General features: G+C 45.7%; 1 long non-coding RNA gene across 1 annotated transcript in view; it reads right to left on the minus strand.

Annotated features, from left to right (window-relative positions):
- Positions 1-2,669: 2,669 nt before the first annotated feature.
- Positions 2,670-16,569, minus strand: part of LOC148146287 (uncharacterized) — a 32,680-nt gene continuing 18,780 nt past the window's right edge. The window contains exon 3 of the long non-coding RNA XR_015760802.1: positions 2,670-2,773. This is a non-coding gene — a long non-coding RNA (uncharacterized LOC148146287). The remainder of the gene's footprint in view (positions 2,774-16,569) is intronic.

The raw sequence follows: 16,569 nt of genomic DNA on the forward strand, positions 1-16,569 counted from the left end.
CTGCACACAGACAAAGGTTGGTGCATGTATAGAATGGGCTGGTTGGCATGGACGAGTAGGACCGAAGGGTCTGTTTCCATTCTATACATCCCTGAGTCTGTTTTTCTGAACTTGAAGGGTTTCAGAAAATATCTACAACGTTGTTGTTAGGATTATGGAGTTAAAGAGAGAGGTTGACTAGGCTGGGGCTTTTTTTTAAGATTAGATTACTTACAGTGTGGAAGTACGCCCTTCGGCCAAAGACGTCAATACCAACCCATTCCACTAACCGTACAGGCAATTTAGCATGGCCAATTCACTTAACCTGCACATTTCTGGACTGTGGGAGGAAACCGGAGCACACAGAGTAAACACACACAGACACGGGGAGAATGTGCAAACTCCACACAGTTTGTTGCCTGAGGCGGGAAATGAACCCGGGTTTCTAGCGCTGTGAGGCAGCAGACCTAACAACTGTGGCAAGCTGTGGCGCTTCAGAGACTGCAGGATTACCTTATAGAGGAGCTTCACCTTCTCCTTGTCTCACATCGCTCTGTTTACACCCAACTCCAAAACACTCTCATTGAGTCAAGCAGCACTCACAGTGCTGCCCTGTCATTTCCATCATCTGTTCACACCGACACTGCCCTCAGCCTCCTGTATAGAAGGTCAGGCATGATCGGAGGAGCTGGAAAGTTGACATTTTGGCTCAGGACCCTTTGTCAGTCTTGATGTAATAGTCTTGACCCGAAACGTTGACTTTCCAACCCCATCGTATTTATGCTGGTCACCTAGCCTCTATTTATTCGAGTTCCACGTTCTGGCACTCAGCATGTAATCGATATTGTAGTGCCTGGTGTGATCATCTCAGCACTTCTTCAAGGGTGCAATGTTTCCTGCAAATGGCACCATTTTAGATGCTGTCAGACCTGCTGATGATCTCCAGCAAATTTCGTATTTATTGTAGATTTCCACCATTTTGCTGAAGCACTTAGAGAAAGAGAGCTGTCGAGCTCCATATTTTGTTGACTCTGATTCCTGGGATGTCAGGACTGATGGATGAAGAAGGACTCAATTTTTGTTTAATCCTCCCTCCCTTTGGCTTTCTGAGCTGGTGACTACATCACTGATATCCTACCTCCCATTCCCTGACTTGAATCTGACCCATCTAAGCCTACACTTTAGTTCACATCCCCCTGCCAGACTAGTTAAAACCTCACCAATGGGACTGGCACCAGGAGATTTCTCCCAGCCCTACCCAGGGGTAGCCGGTCAGGCTTGTACAGGTGCCACCTAATCTAGAAACCGTCCCAATGCCTGAAGATTCTGAACCCTTCTCTGGTACACCATTTCTCTAGCCACACATCCAGTTGATCCACCCTCTTGTCCCTGCTCTCAACAGCACGTGACTATTAAATCCCCTGTCACGATAGCCCTGCCACTCTCATTCCTCCTCTTCTGTGCAGCAGAGTTCTGAGTGGCGTCATGACCCTGGCAGGTGCTGATTTCCCGAGTGGCCACCCTACCCATTACCGCCCTCTACAGAATCCCAAGCAGTGTACAGTATCTGTTTGAGAGGGGCATAACCATTGGGGAGTCCTGCACTCCCTTCCTGAGCCTTTTACTTGATCTGATGGTCATCCATTCCCTTTCTGCCTGTGTAACCCTCACCTGAAGTGTGACTAACTCACCAAATGTGCTGTCCATAACATTCTCAGTATCGCAGATGCTCCATAGTGAGGCCACTCACAGCTCCACCTCTGACAAGCAGTTTCCCAGTAGCTGCAGATGGACACACTCCCGGCGCACATTGCCGTCAGGGACACTGGAAGCATCCCTTATTTCCCACATGGTGCAAGTGGAGCACGCCACTGGTCTGGGGGCTACTGTCACACCATCTCTCTTGATTCAGCTAGTTACTCCCTTTAAGAGAATTGAAATGAGCTATCAATCTTCCTTAACTTCAAACATTTCCATTATAATCAAAAGCTGATATGTTACATTTTAAAAACTGTTCGAAAATGCTCCGTGGCATCGCTTACAAACTGGCTGCTCCCATTGGGGCAATGTGAATTTCTCAATGGCCTGAACTAAAACTGAGTTTCAGCTTCACCTTCTCCCTGTCTCAAATCACTCTGTTTACACCCAAGTCCAAAACACTCTCATTGAGTCAACCAGCACTCACAGTGCAGCCCTGTCATTTCCATCGTCTGCTCACACCTACACTGCCCTCAGCCTCCTATAGTGTTGCAATGCATCTCAATCGGAGCTCAGGAACAGCATCTCATCTTTCAATTCTGCCCTTTGTATCCCCAGAGTTAACATGGCACAGTTTCTAAATGAATGGACAGTTGTCAGAATCTGGAATATTCCACCTGAAAAGGTGCTGGAATTTGAGTCCATAAGGAATTTTAATGGGTAGTTTTCAGGGATTTGAAAATAAGGGGTTTACAGGTTAACACCATGAAGTGAGGGGCTGGGTCTAAATCTGAATGTTGCTACAAAGAGACGAGGTGTAATTTGGATAACTCTGTGCTCCCTCTCAGGGCAATATCTGCTTCCTCAACTGCAGTGCCTAGAACAGAACAAATACCCCAAGGTGATCCAACCAGGAGCATGAACAACATTTTGCTATTTGCTTGACAAACAAATATGAGATACTTTCCCACAGACAGAACAGACAAACCTTTCTCTTTCCACAGCTAAATGACAATAATATTCAGATCCTGATGACTCCGCTGACTGTAGAAACTTGCTTTTGAGATCCCGGACTCAATTATTCTCAATTAATATCCTATAAATAGAATTCACAAAAGAAAACTCAGTCAGTGCAGGGTGAATGGTAAAGACAAATAATTCTCTGGTATGTGTAAATGCTCCTCTTCAAATCCGCCCCCCCCCCACCCCCAGCCAGGAAGAGGACATGCGCATGTGCCTCGCTCTACCTTGTCCCCAGTAATGACGGTGACAATAACCCAGGACATATCACTGCCTGAGGGCCGCAGATATTTTCCAATTTGCTGTAAATGTGGGACCAAGAGTTTCTGATTCAGGAATAATGACCTGCACAGCGTGTACTTAAACACTCCCAGTCTAAACTGAATTATTTCATCCGGTTTCCGCTGCCACTCTCCCTTTTCCCGTTTTCGCCTCCTGCACACACCAAGGGTCATTCCGGATCCAGTGATCATTCCTCAGAACCGATGGCAACTGGGCAAGTTAGAATCCCGACAGTGTGGAAACAGGACCTTCGGTCCAACAAGCCCACACGCACCCTGTGAAGAGCATCCCACCCAAACCCATTCCCTGACCCTATTACTCTACATTTCCCCTGACTAATGCACCTATCTACACATCCTGGAACGCGACGAGAAATTTAGATTGGCCAATTCACCTATCCTGCATATCTTTGGACTGCAGCAGATAGGAGTTAAAGAGCGAATAATAGGTGGGGACAGAACCCAACGGAACATTTGGAAAGACAAAGGAGTGGATAACAATCTGGCTTGGAGGGTGCATAGCTGTTAATGGAGGGGACATTAATGTGTCAGTCAGCATCTCAGTGGAGGTGGTGGAAATGGTGGCTGATGATCTCCGTTCTGCTGCAAAAATACCCTGAGCTTCCAGTTTCCTGCTACTTTAACACACGAGCCTGTTCCCTGGCCAACATCTCTGTCTCATGCTTACTGCAGTGTTCTAGTTAAGCTTGATGCAATCTGGCAGAACACCCGAGAACATACCAAATGGTCTCCTATTTCAAAGACTGTAATTTTCCCTTCCATGTGGTCAACAATACACTCCAGTGTATCTCCTCGACTTCCCACAACTCTGCCGTTGAAATACACCCCTCCAACCCCAGCAAGGATAGTACCCTCAGTCCTCACCTTCCACCCAAATACAACTCATTATCCTCTGCCATTTCCACCACCTACAATTAGCCCCCACCACCAGAGAAACATTTCCATCCCCATCCCTTTCAGCATTCTGCAGAGACCTTTCCCTCTGCGACTTCCTCGTTAGATCCACGCTCCCGACCAACCCACCCTCTGCTCCTGGTACCTTCGCTTGCCACTGCAAGAGTTGTAAAACCTGTGCCCACACCTCCCCACTCACCTCCATCCAAGGCAGCAAAGGATTCTTCCACATCCAGCAGAGACATTCCTGCACATCCAAACACCTTCACCTATTGTGTCCTTTGCTCTCTCCCCTGCACTGGGGAGACAGGACGCAAACTTGCAGAATATTTCAAGGAACCTTTCTGGGACACATGCATCAACCAACCCGAGTGACGTGTTGTCAACCACTTCAACTCGCCCATCCATTCCACCAAGGACATGCAAGTCCTAGGCCACCTCCAAAGCCAAATCCGAGCCACCCGACGTCTGGAGGATAAGGCACCTCATCTTCCACCTTGGGACCCTTCAACCACACGGCATCAAAGTTTCCTCATCTCCCCTCCCCCACTTTATCTCTGATCCAACCCTCCAACTTCGCACTGGCCTCCTGAACTGTCCTACCTGTCCATCTTCCTTCACAATTATCCAGTCCACCCTCTCACCATTAGCCCCACCTGCATCTACCTATTCCCTTGCCAGCTACCTGCGCCCCCAACTCACACATTCCTTCTACTTATCTCTCAGTCCACTTCTCCATCCCCCACATTCCTGATGAAGGGCGTATGCCTAAAACATCAATTCTCCTGCTCCTTGGATGCTGCCTCACCTGCTGTGCTTTTCCAGCACCACATTTTAATGTAAGCTGGAAGAAGAACACCTCATCACCCACTTGGGGACCCTGCAACCCTCTGGTGTCAATATCAAATTCAATAATTTTAGGTCCTGAACTCTCTCACGTACTAGCGCCTTAGTCCTCACCCCACAGACCAGTCCTTGTTATTACATAGCCTGCCAATACCCAATACATATGGTTATCCACTAACAGTCCCCATAAACAGCTATTCACCCTCCCCCAGCCAAATCGTTATCCATTCCTTTGTTCAACTGCTCCCATCTCTTTTATTGGACTATATCCCCACCTATCATTTACTCCTTAACCCCTACCTTCTGCATATAAACTGACAATTGTTTCTCAGTTACATCAGTTCTCAGGAAGGGTCATGGGAACCAAAATGTTAACTGTGATTTCACTCACAGATGGTGTCAGTCCGGCATTGATTTACCAGTACCTTTTGGTTGCTGTATGATTTACTGCATCTGTAGTTCTTTTGATTCTAATTTTCCCAGAAATTCTAATTCAGGTCGAGCAGCCTACGCTGTATGTTTATTAACCCTCCCACTCTCTCCCACTCCCTTCACACTCACTGAGTCCCCCCTCACAGTGACACTGCGCCTGCACAGCTGGGCATGTATGGGCCTGCTGGACCCAGCTCCTCATTCACTCCCATTGGCTAGACGATCACGCCAACTCTCCTGAAGCTGCCGTCAATCAGCCGGGCCCCATTGTGACATGGTGTTGGGCTCCGCCCAGGAGCATTGGAGGATGAGGGTGGCCTCATAGAGGTTTATAAAATCATGAGCAACATGAATGGGATAATTAGACAAGGTATTTTCCCTGACGTGGGGTGTGGGTGGGGTGGGGTGGGGTGGGGGGCGAAAGAGTCCAGAATGAGACAGCATAGGTTTAAGATGTGAGCGTAAAGATTTAAAAGGGACCAGAGGGTCAACTTTTTTCACACTGAGATTGGTGCGTGTATGGAATCTTCGGTCAGGGGAAATGGTAGAGGCTGGTACAATAATGCCATTTGGCATCAGGATTGGTATATTAATAGGAAGGGTGGAGAAGAATATGTGCCAAGTATTGGAAAATGGGACTAGATTAGTGTAGGATAATTGGTCAGCATGGACGAGTTTAACCAAACGGTTTGTTTTCGTGCTGTACATCTGTATGCATCTGCCCTGGGATGAGCTTCAACATTCAAAGTGAATGGGGCAGTATCACAGAGCGCAGGGTCTGGGGGCTATTCATCCCATTGGGGCTGTACTCTCTCACTCTGGAGATGGCGCCAGTCAGTCCCAACTCACCTCCCATTTGCCTGTGGCCCTCCAAAGTCTTCCTTAAAAACGTTAAATTCCAAATTTGTTTTGACAATAACTATGAAATCTGCATCCAGCCTCAGTTCAAACTGTTCCAAATGCTCAGAACGTAGTGAGTAAAATGATCTTTGCATTTTTACACTGCATTATTTGTCAGGCACCTGAAAGTAGTTACTAAAAATTATGACGTTGATACTTTCTCAGTCTGTCTATCTGCAAATTAAATATCCTGGAAACAAATCTGCTCCTGGTTGAAATCACACCTTAACCTTCTCAGCTCCAAGGAGAATTGTCTGACCTTCTGCTGCCTCTTCATAAAAGAGAAAACTATCTTAATTTTAATTTATTAGTATCATAGAGATGTACAGCACAGAAACAGACAACTTGTCCATGCCGACCAGATATCCTAAATTAATCTCGTCCCATATGCCAGTACTTGGCCCATATCCTTCCAAACCTTTGCTAAGCACATACAACATTTCAAAGTCATAATTGGGTAATTATACCAGCCTCTACATTTTCTCTGGCAGCTCATTCCCTTCACATATCACGTTCAGCTTGAAAACATTGCCTCTTAAATCTCTTTTACATCTTTTCCCTCACACATTAAGCCTGTGCCCCCTAGTTCTGGACTCACCTAACCAGGGAATAAGACCCTGACTGTTTACCCTATCCATGCCCCTCACGATTGTATCAACCACTAACGTCATCTCTCAGCATCGGATGCTCCAGAGACAACAGACCCAGCCTATTCAGCCTCTGTCTATATACCTCAAAATCTCAACTCTGGCAACATCTTTGTACATCTTTTCTGAACCCTCTCAAGTGTTACAATATCCATCCTTCAGCAGGGAGACCAGGACTGAAAGCAGAATTCCAGAAGTGGCAGAAGCAATGTCCTATACAAAAACAAAATGATGTCACAACTCCTATACTCAATGCAATGACCAATAAAGGCAAGTACACCAAACACCTTCTTCACTACGCTGCCTATCTCTGATTCCACTTTCAAGGAACTATGAACCTGCACTCCAAGGTCTCTTTGTTCAGTAACACTCCCGAGGGCCTTCCCATATAGTGCATAAGTCACGCCCTGATTTGATTTTCCAAAATGCAGAACCTCACATTTATCTGAAATAAACTCCATCTGCCACTCCTCAGCCCATTTGATTGAAGTCCCATTGTACTTTGAGATAACCTTCTTCGCCATCCACTGCATCTCCAATTTTAGCGTCTACTGTAAAACGACTAACCATACCTCCTATATCCACATAAAAATCAATTATATAAATGATGAAAAGCAGTGGACCCAGCACTGATTCTTCCAGCAGATTGCTCATCACAGGTCTACAGTGCGAAAAGCAACCATCCACCCATTATTCTCTGTCTCCAAGCTTCTAAACAATTTTGTATCCAAATAGCTAGTTCTCCCTGTATCCCATGTTGTCTAAATTGCTGACCATTCTGTTATGTGGAACCTTGTTGAACACCTTTTCGAAGTCCAAGTTAGTCATTTATGTACAAAGCCATGCTGACTATCCCTAATCATTTCTTACCTTTCCAATTACATGCAAATCCTGTCCTTTAGAATGCCTTCCAACAACTTTCCTGCCACTGACTTCAGCCGCACCGCTCTATACTTAACTGTCTTTTCCTTACCACCTTTCCCAAATAATGGCACCTGTCTTGCAGCACCCCACCTGAGGCAATCGATGATACAAATATCGCAACGAGGGGCCAGCAATCACTTTCCTAGCTTCCCACAAAGTTCTGATCACGTACACCTGATCACGTACCAGAGATATTCAGCTTTATGTATTATAAGATATCCAGTACCTCCTCCTCTGTAATATGGACACCGGTCAAATTATCACTATTGATTTCTCCAATCTCTCTGGCTTCCATATCGTCTTGCAGTAAAAGCTGACATGAAATCCTCGGATAGTATCTCTCCCACCTCCTGTGGTTCCACAGACACCCTTGCTCGTCTTTGCGGTTCCTTATTCTCTGCCTGGATGCTCTTTTGTCCTTCGTGTACTTGTAGAATCTCTTTGGATTCTCCTTAAACCTGTTTTCCTAAGCTATCTCATGTCCTTTTTGTGCCCTCCTAGTATACTCCTACTGCCCCATACACCTCCAGGTTTTCACACAAACCCAGCTTCTGTACCTGTCATATCCCTCATTTATTTTCTCTGCCAGAGCCTCAATTTCTCTTGACAGGCAGCATTCCCTACACCGACCAGCCTTGGCCTTAACAGGAACATACTGTCTGTGTACTCACATTGTCTCCATAGGCCTGAAAAATGAGACAATTTGAATAAGTAATCAGTAAAGCAGCAATGTTGGGAAAGATAATAGCCTAAAGGTAGATGCATCTCCTGGCCATGATGGAATGTATCCCGGGGGACTATAAGAGACGGTGAATGGAATATTGTCCTTCACTGCTAGAGGGATGGTTGTGCTGAATCTGTATAGGGTGCCAGTGATGCCACACCTCGAATACTGTGTACAGGTTTGGTCTCCTTACGTCAGCAAGAATGGACTGGCACTGGAGGGAGTGCAGAGGAGGTTCACTAGATTCAGCCTGGAGTTGAGAGAGTTGGCGTATGTGGAGACATTGAGTAGACTTGGACTATATTCTTTGGGATTTAGAAGAATGCGACGTTGCATCGGAAAATAATAAATTTAAGAAGGGAATAGATAAGATTGAAGCAGGGAGTTCATTTCCACCGGGGCCGGTGAAACTAGACAACATAGCGTCAAAATAAGGGGGAGTAGACTTAGGACTGAGTTGAGGAGGAACTTCTTCAGCTAAATGGTTCTGAATCTATGGAATTCCCTGCTGAGTGAAGCAGTTGAGGTTTTCATCTTGAATGTCTTTAAGGCAAAAGCAGATTTGTTAAATGGAAAGGAATTCGGGGTTATGGTGAGGGAGTAGGAAAGTGGAGCTGAGGACATGAAAGGATCAACCCTGATTTTATTGAATGGCAGAGCATGCTTGAGGGGCCAGATGGCCTCCTCCCGCTGCTATTCCGTATATTCCTATGTTCCCACTTTCCAGCCGTTCCTTTACCTGGGAATAGCAAAGAAATATTGAAAGTTCTCGCCTTGTGCCGTCAAAATTCTCCTTTTTTCCAATTTAAAACACCAACTTGTAGGTCTGGTCTATATTTTCTGTAACTGTTTTAAATCTAGTAGAATTATCAGAGAATTCTGACAGTGTGGAAGTGGACCATTCGACCCATCACATCTACAATGACCCTGACAGCCTCCCAACTTACCTCTGTAAAACTGCATTTCCCATGGCTCATTGAACGAACCTGCACATCCCTGAACACTATTGGCAATTCAGCCTGGATAATCCACCCACCCGGCACACCCCTGAACACTATAGGCAATTCAGTCTGGATAATCCACCCAACCTGCACATCCTTGAACTCTATGGGCAATTCAGCCTGGATAATCCACCCAACCTGCACATCCCTGAACACTATGGGCAATTCAGCCTGAATAATCCACTCAACCAGCACACCCTAGAACACTATGGGCAATTCAGTCTGGATAATCCACCCTAACCTGCATATTCCTGAACAGCATTGTCAATTCAGCCTGGATCATCCACTCAACCTGCACATCTTTGGACTGTGGGAGGAAACCAGCGCACCCAAATGAAATCCACACAGACAACTGCAAAAAAGTGATCATCCCTTTTTTATTTCCCAGTTCCACCCAAATAACTTCACCGGACGTACTCCAGGAATATTCTCCCTAAGCACAACCATAATCAAAGATACCACTCTGCCTCCTCTCGTCTCCCTTTCTGTCCTTCCATAGCATCTATATCCTGGAATATTAAGCTGCCAGCCCTATCTATCCTTGAGCCACGTTTCTTTAATACCCATGATATCCCAGTCCCATGTTCAAAACCATATCCTAAGCTCACCTGCTTTCCCTGTCAAGCTCTTGCATTGATATCGAAAGGACAGACTGATGGGCAGATGGGGGATGGTGGCCCTGTTGGTGAGGGATAATATTCAGTCCCTTGCGAAGGCGGGCGCGTGGGGGTGGGGGTGCGACATAGAATCAGGAGATGTCGTATCAGTATGGATAGAGCTGAGAAATTGCAAGGATCGAAAGACCCTAATGGGAGTTATCTACTTGCCCCCAGACAGTAGTCTAGACGTAGCTTGTAATTCGAAGAAGGAGTTGAAATTAGCCAGTTGCAAATGTATGACGACAGTTGTTATGGGGAATTTCAACATGCAGGTGGACTACGAGAATCAGGATGGTACTGGACTCCAAGAAATGGAGTTTGGGGAGTGTCTCCGAGATAGATTCTTAGAACAGCTTGTACTGTAGCCTACCAGGGAGAAGGCAATACTGGATCTGGTGTTGTGTAACAACCGGATTTGAACTGGGACCTCGAAGTAAAGGAGCAATTAGGAGGTAGTGACCATAATATGATCAGTTTTAATCTGCAACTTGAGAGGGAGAAGGGCGAATCACAAGTGTCAGTATTGCAGTTGAACAAAGGGAACTATGGAGCTGGTCAAAGTTCCATGGATTAATCGCCTAGCAGGGATGGCAGGGGAACAACAATGGCATGTATTTCTGGATACTATGCAGAAGGTGCATGATCAGTTCACTCCAAAGAGGAAGAAATATCCTAAGGGGAGGCAGGAAGTTAAGGACAATATGAAGATAAAAGGTAAGAATAACATAGCAAAGATGAGTGGGAAGCCGGAGGACTGGGCAAACTTTAAAGACCAACCGAGGATATTGAGAAAGGCAATACGTGGTGAGAACATGACGTACAAAGGCAAACTGGCCAAAAATATAAAGGAGGATAGTAAAAGCTTTTTCAGGTAAATGAAAAGAAACAGAATTGTTAAGACTAAAATTTGCCCCTTGAAGACAGAAACGGGTGAATTTACTACGCGGAAGAAGGAAATGGCAGAAGAGTCGAATTGGTACTTTGGATCTCTCTTCACTGGGGAAGACTCAATCAATCTCCCAGATGTAATAATGGCTGAAGGACCTAGGGTAATGGATGAACTGAAGGAAATGTATCTTAGGCAGGAAATGGTGTTGGATAGACTGTAAGGTCTGAAGGTAACTAGTCCCTGGAACCTGATGGGTTGCATCCTACGGTACTTAAGGAGGTGGTTCTGGAAATCATGGACGCATTGGTAATCATTTTGCAATGTTCTATAGATTCAGGATCAGTTCCTTTGGATTCGAGGGTGGCTAACGTTATCCCACTTTTCAAGACAGGAGGGAGAGAGAAAACAAGGAATTGTAAACTGGTTATCCTGACGTCAGTAGTGGCATAGATGCGGTAGGCAATTATAAAAGATGAAATTACGACTCATTTGGAGAGCACTAATAGTATTCATCAGGGTCAGCATAGATATACGAAGGGGAAAGCGTGCCTGACGAACCTCTGGGATTTTTTGAGGATGTAACTATGAAGATGGACAAGGGAGAAGCAGTGGATGCAGTGTACCTGGACTATCAGAAAGCCTTTGATAAAATCCTACATAGGAGATTAGTGAGCAAAATTAGGGCACATGGTACTGGAGGCAAAATACTGACTTTGATTGAAAATTGGCTGGCTGGCATGAAGCAGAGAGTAGTGATAAACATGTCCCTTTCAGAATGGCAGGTGGTGATGTGGTGCCACAAGGTCCGGTGCTGGGACAGCAGCTGCTTACAATATACATTAATGGTATAGATGAAGGCATTAAGGTAATATTAGCAAATTTACTAATGACACAAATTTGGGTGGCAGGGTGAAATGTGAGGAAGATGTTATGAGAATACAGGGTGACTTGGACAGGATCGGTGAGTAGACGGATGCATGGCAGATGCAGTTTAATGTGGATAAATGTGTGGTTATCCACTTTGGTGTCAAAAAAGAAAGTCAGATTACTATCTAAAAGGAGTCACATTTGTTAAAGGGGAAGTACAATGAGATCGAGGTATTCTTGTACATCAGCCAATGAAAGCAAGCGTGCAGGTACAGCAGGCAGTAAAGAAAGCTCATGGCATTCTGGTGTTCATAACAAGAGGAATTGTATCGAAGCAAAGACGTCGTTCTGCAGTTGTATAGGGCCCTGGAGAGAGCGCGCCTGGTGTATTGTGTGCAGTTTTTGTCTCCAAATTTGAGGAAGTACATTCTGGCTATTGAGGGAGTGCAGGGTAGGTTCACGAAGTCAATTCCCGGAATGGTGAGGCTATCTTACGCTGAAAGATTGGATCGACTGGGTTTGTATACGCTTGAGTTTAGAAGGATGAGAGGGGTCTGATTGAGGCGTGTAAGATGATTAAAGGATTGGACACTTTGGAGGCAGGAAGCATGTTTCCGCTGACAAGAGAGTTCAGCACCAGAGGACATAGTTTAAAACAAGGGGTAGGTCATTCAGAACAGAGTTGAGGAGAAGCTTCTTCACTCAGTGAGTAGTGGACACATGGAATGCTCTGTCCTAGAAGACAGTGGAGGCCAAGTCTCTGGATGCTTTCAAGGAAGAGCTGAATAGAGCTCTTAAATATCGTCGAAACAAGGTTTATGGGTTAAGGCAGGAACAGGATACTGATTGTGGATGATCTACCATGATCATAATGAATGGTGGTTCTGACTCAAAAGGTCGAATGGCCTACTCCTGCACCTATTGTCCATTGGAACTTGTCAGTCCTACGTTATTCTGTGCCTTCCCCTTGCCTGTCCTGGCTGTCTAACTTCTCAACTGTACCAGCCTCAGACATACCTCTTTTCTCACTATCACTTTGGGTTTTGCCCCCCTCCCTCACTGGTTAAATGCCTCACGAGTAGCGCTAGCAAATCTCTCTACCTGGACTTTAGACACCTTCCAATTCAGGAACAATGCATCCTTCTTATGCAGAACAATTCTACCCCAGAGATTCCAAGGGTCCAAAAATGTGAATCCTTCTCCCCTGCTCCAGATTCTTAGCCACACATTCTTCTGCTCTATCATGCGATTCCTACTCTCACTAGGATTTGGCACCAGGATATTACTACCCACGAGTACCTACTTTTTATCCTCCACGCTAACTTGCTATATTCTCTCATCAGGACTACATCCTTTTCTCTTTTTATGTCATAGGTACCAATGTACAATGATCTCCCACTGATCATTCTCCGCTTTCAGAATATTCTGCACTCCATCCTTGACCCTGCCACCAGGAAGGTCCCAACCAATTCTGATATCTCAATGTCAGCTGCAGAAACGACGTTCCGTGTCCCTGGCTAGAGAGTCCCCAATCATCATTGATCATTTGGAACCTGATATATCTCTCATTACATTCGAGCCAGTCTCAGTACCAGTAACTTGGCTGTCAGTGCAACATTCACACAAGAGTCTGGGACAGCCTACATTTTCCAAAACAGTATACTTGTTTGAGATGGAGAGAACCACAGGAGACTCCTGCACGACTTGCCCTCCGCTCCTACCTTTCCCAGAGGTGTAACCCATTTATCTGACTACATCTGCAGTTTTCCTACTTTTCTGAAACTGCCATCTATCACCACCCCTCCAGCTCTGGCAAATTCTTCATTCTTTAATCAAAGTTCCATCTGATCCATGAAATCCTATAGGATTTGTGCCCTCACCTCCTGCAGACAATCATGAGAACCATTGAAACTTTCCCTCATCTCCTACATCCAACAGGAAGAGCACATCCCTGTACGAATGCCATCTCTGCACCTTAACATTTCACAGACCCAGACAAAGGCACAGTCTTGCTGCTTCACAAAACACTACTCGAGCATAAATTAGTACCAATATGTTATATTTAAAAACTTAATCAAAGTATCATAAGATGCGAATATAAATAAATAAACCCTCACCTACTGAATGTCGTAGCTTTACAAAAATAAGACAGTCGAAGATTTATCTTTGAAGAGACCGAAACCCACTGAGCTGTGAGTCACAGATGAACAGCACCTAACAGAACCTTCCGTCAAATTTGTCCATGCCGACCAGATATCCGAACCTAATCGAGTCTCTTTTGCCAGCACCTGGGCCATATCCCTCTTAACCCTTCCTATTCATAAGTATCCAGATGCCTTTAAAATGCAGTAATTGTACCAACCTCTAACATTTCCTCTGGCAGCTTATTCCATATACGCACCACCCTCCGAGTGAAAACGTTGCTCCTTAGTTCCCTTTCGAATCTTTCCCCTCTCACCCTAAACCTATTACCCCTATTTCTGGTCGATAGTTCCCTGGCTTGCCCTTACCCCCTTTCTTAAATAGCGGCAACACGTTAACCTAACTCTAGTCTTCCGAAATCTCACCTATGACATTCAACAATGCATTGATGGACGGCATGGTGGCACAGTGGTTAGCACTGTTGCCTCACAGCGCCAGACACCTGGGTTCAATTGCCGCCTCAGGCGACTGACTTTCTGGAGTTTGCACATTCTTCCACTATCTGCGCGGGTCTCCTCTGGGTGCTCCGGTTTCCTTCCACAGTCCAAAAACGTGCAGGTTAGGTGAATTGGCCATGCGAAATTGCCCGTAGTGTTAGGTGAAGGGGTGAACTGTAAGGGAATGGGTCTGGGTTGGTTGCGCTTCAGCAAGTCAGTGTGGATATGTTGGGCTGAAGGGTCTGTTTCCACGCTGTAAGTAATCTAATCTAAAATATCTCTGCAAGGGGCCCAGCAATCGATTCTCACAGAATTAGAGAGTACACCTCATCCGTCCTGGGGATTTGCCAAGCTTTACGCGTTACAAGACACACAGCACTACCTCCTCCGTAAGATGGACATTTTCATGATATCACCATCTATTTCCCCACATTCTAAATCTTCCATGTCCTTCTCCACAGTAAACATTGATGCAAAATACTCAGTTAGTATTTCCTGTGGCTCCACACATAGGCTGTCTTGCTGATATTTGAGGGGCCCTATTCTCTCTCGAATTAGCCTTTTGTTCTTAATGTATTTATAAAAACCCTTTGGATTATCCTTAACCATTTTTGCCAAAGCTATCTCATGTTCCCTGTTTGCCGTCCTGACTTCCCTCTTTAGTGTGCTCCAACTGTCTGTAGCGCTCAGGATTTTTTGGATTTTTGGATTGGAATAAATGCAAAATATTACATCTTGATAAAACAAACGAGGGCAGGAACCGATTAAAAGTAGGGCCTCGAGTAGTGAAATGGGAACACAGAGATGGAGGGTTACAGGTCTTTGAAGCCTGTGTCACATGTAGACAGGGTGGTTCAGGTGTTTAGCATGCTTGCAATCATTGCTCAGACCTTTGAGTATAAGATTTGGGATATTATGTTGGAGATTGTACAGGACGTTGTGGAGGCATCTTCTGGAATACTGTGCCCAGTTCTGGTTGTGTTGTTTTCGGGAGGACATTATTAAGTTGGAGCGGGTTTAGAAGAGATTTACCAGGATATTGGTGGGAATGAATGGTTTCAATTATAAGCAGTCACCTGAGGCTGGATAGGCTGTGCCGTCTTTCATTGGAGTGTATGAGGCTGAGGGGTGATATTATCAGAGGTTTATAAAACCATAAAGGGTACAGGTAATAAAAAAAAGAGTACAGGTTTTTAAATAAAAGCGAGGAGCGGACCCGGAAGCTGTTGTAGCGCAAACTTACCTGGGTAGGTTTTTTTTCCCTATAAAAGCGCGCAGAAGAGGAACCCGAGGCACGGCAACGGTAGTGCCTCCCACCCGTTGTGGTAAGTACTGCATTTTGCTTGTTCTATTCTTGGACCTAGTTTGTTTTTAAAGGTTGCTTTTAGAGGGATGGCAGTGAAGGCAGTGCAATGTTCCTCTTGCAACATGTTTGAGGTGAGGGATGGCATGGTCGTCCTTGCTGATTACACTTGCAGGAAGTGCACCCATCTCCAGCTCCTCTAAGACCGTGTTAGTGAACTGGAGCTGGAGTTGGATGAACTTAGGATCATTCGGGAGGCAGAGGGGGTCATAGATCGGAGCTTTAGGGAAGTAGTAACTCCAGATATTGCAGACAGATGGGTGACAGTGAGGGGGACTGGGAGGAAGCAGCCAGTGCAGGGACCCCCTGCGGCCGTTCCCCTCAAGAACAAGTATACCGTTTTGGATACTTGTGGGGGGGACGACTTACCAGGGGTAAGCAATGGGGTCCAGGCCTCTGGCATGGAGCCTGTCCCCGTTGCTCAGAAGGAAAGGGTGGAGAAGAGCAGAACAATAGTTATTGGGGACTCGATAGTTCGGGGCACAGTTAGGCGGTTTTGTGGGGGCGAGAGAGACTCACGTTTGGTATGTTGCCTCCCAGGTGCAAGGGTACGTCACGTCTCTGATCGTGTTTTCCAGGTCCTTAAGGGGGAGCAGCCCGAAGTCGTGGTCCACATTGGCACCAACAACATAGCTAGGAAGAGGGCGGAGGATGTTAGGCAGGCTTTCAGGGAGCTAAGTTGGAAGCTGAGATAGAACAGAGTTGTTGGCTCTGGTTTGTTACCCGTACATGATAGAGAGTCGAGGAATAGGGAGAGAACAGTTAATTGCGTGGCTACAGGGATG

The sequence above is a fragment of the Chiloscyllium plagiosum genome, unplaced genomic scaffold (genome assembly GCF_037043375.1).
Source record: "Chiloscyllium plagiosum isolate Xiang-an unplaced genomic scaffold, Cpla_swu_hap1 HiC_scaffold_21, whole genome shotgun sequence".
In the NCBI taxonomy this organism is placed as follows: domain Eukaryota; kingdom Metazoa; phylum Chordata; class Chondrichthyes; order Orectolobiformes; family Hemiscylliidae; genus Chiloscyllium; species Chiloscyllium plagiosum.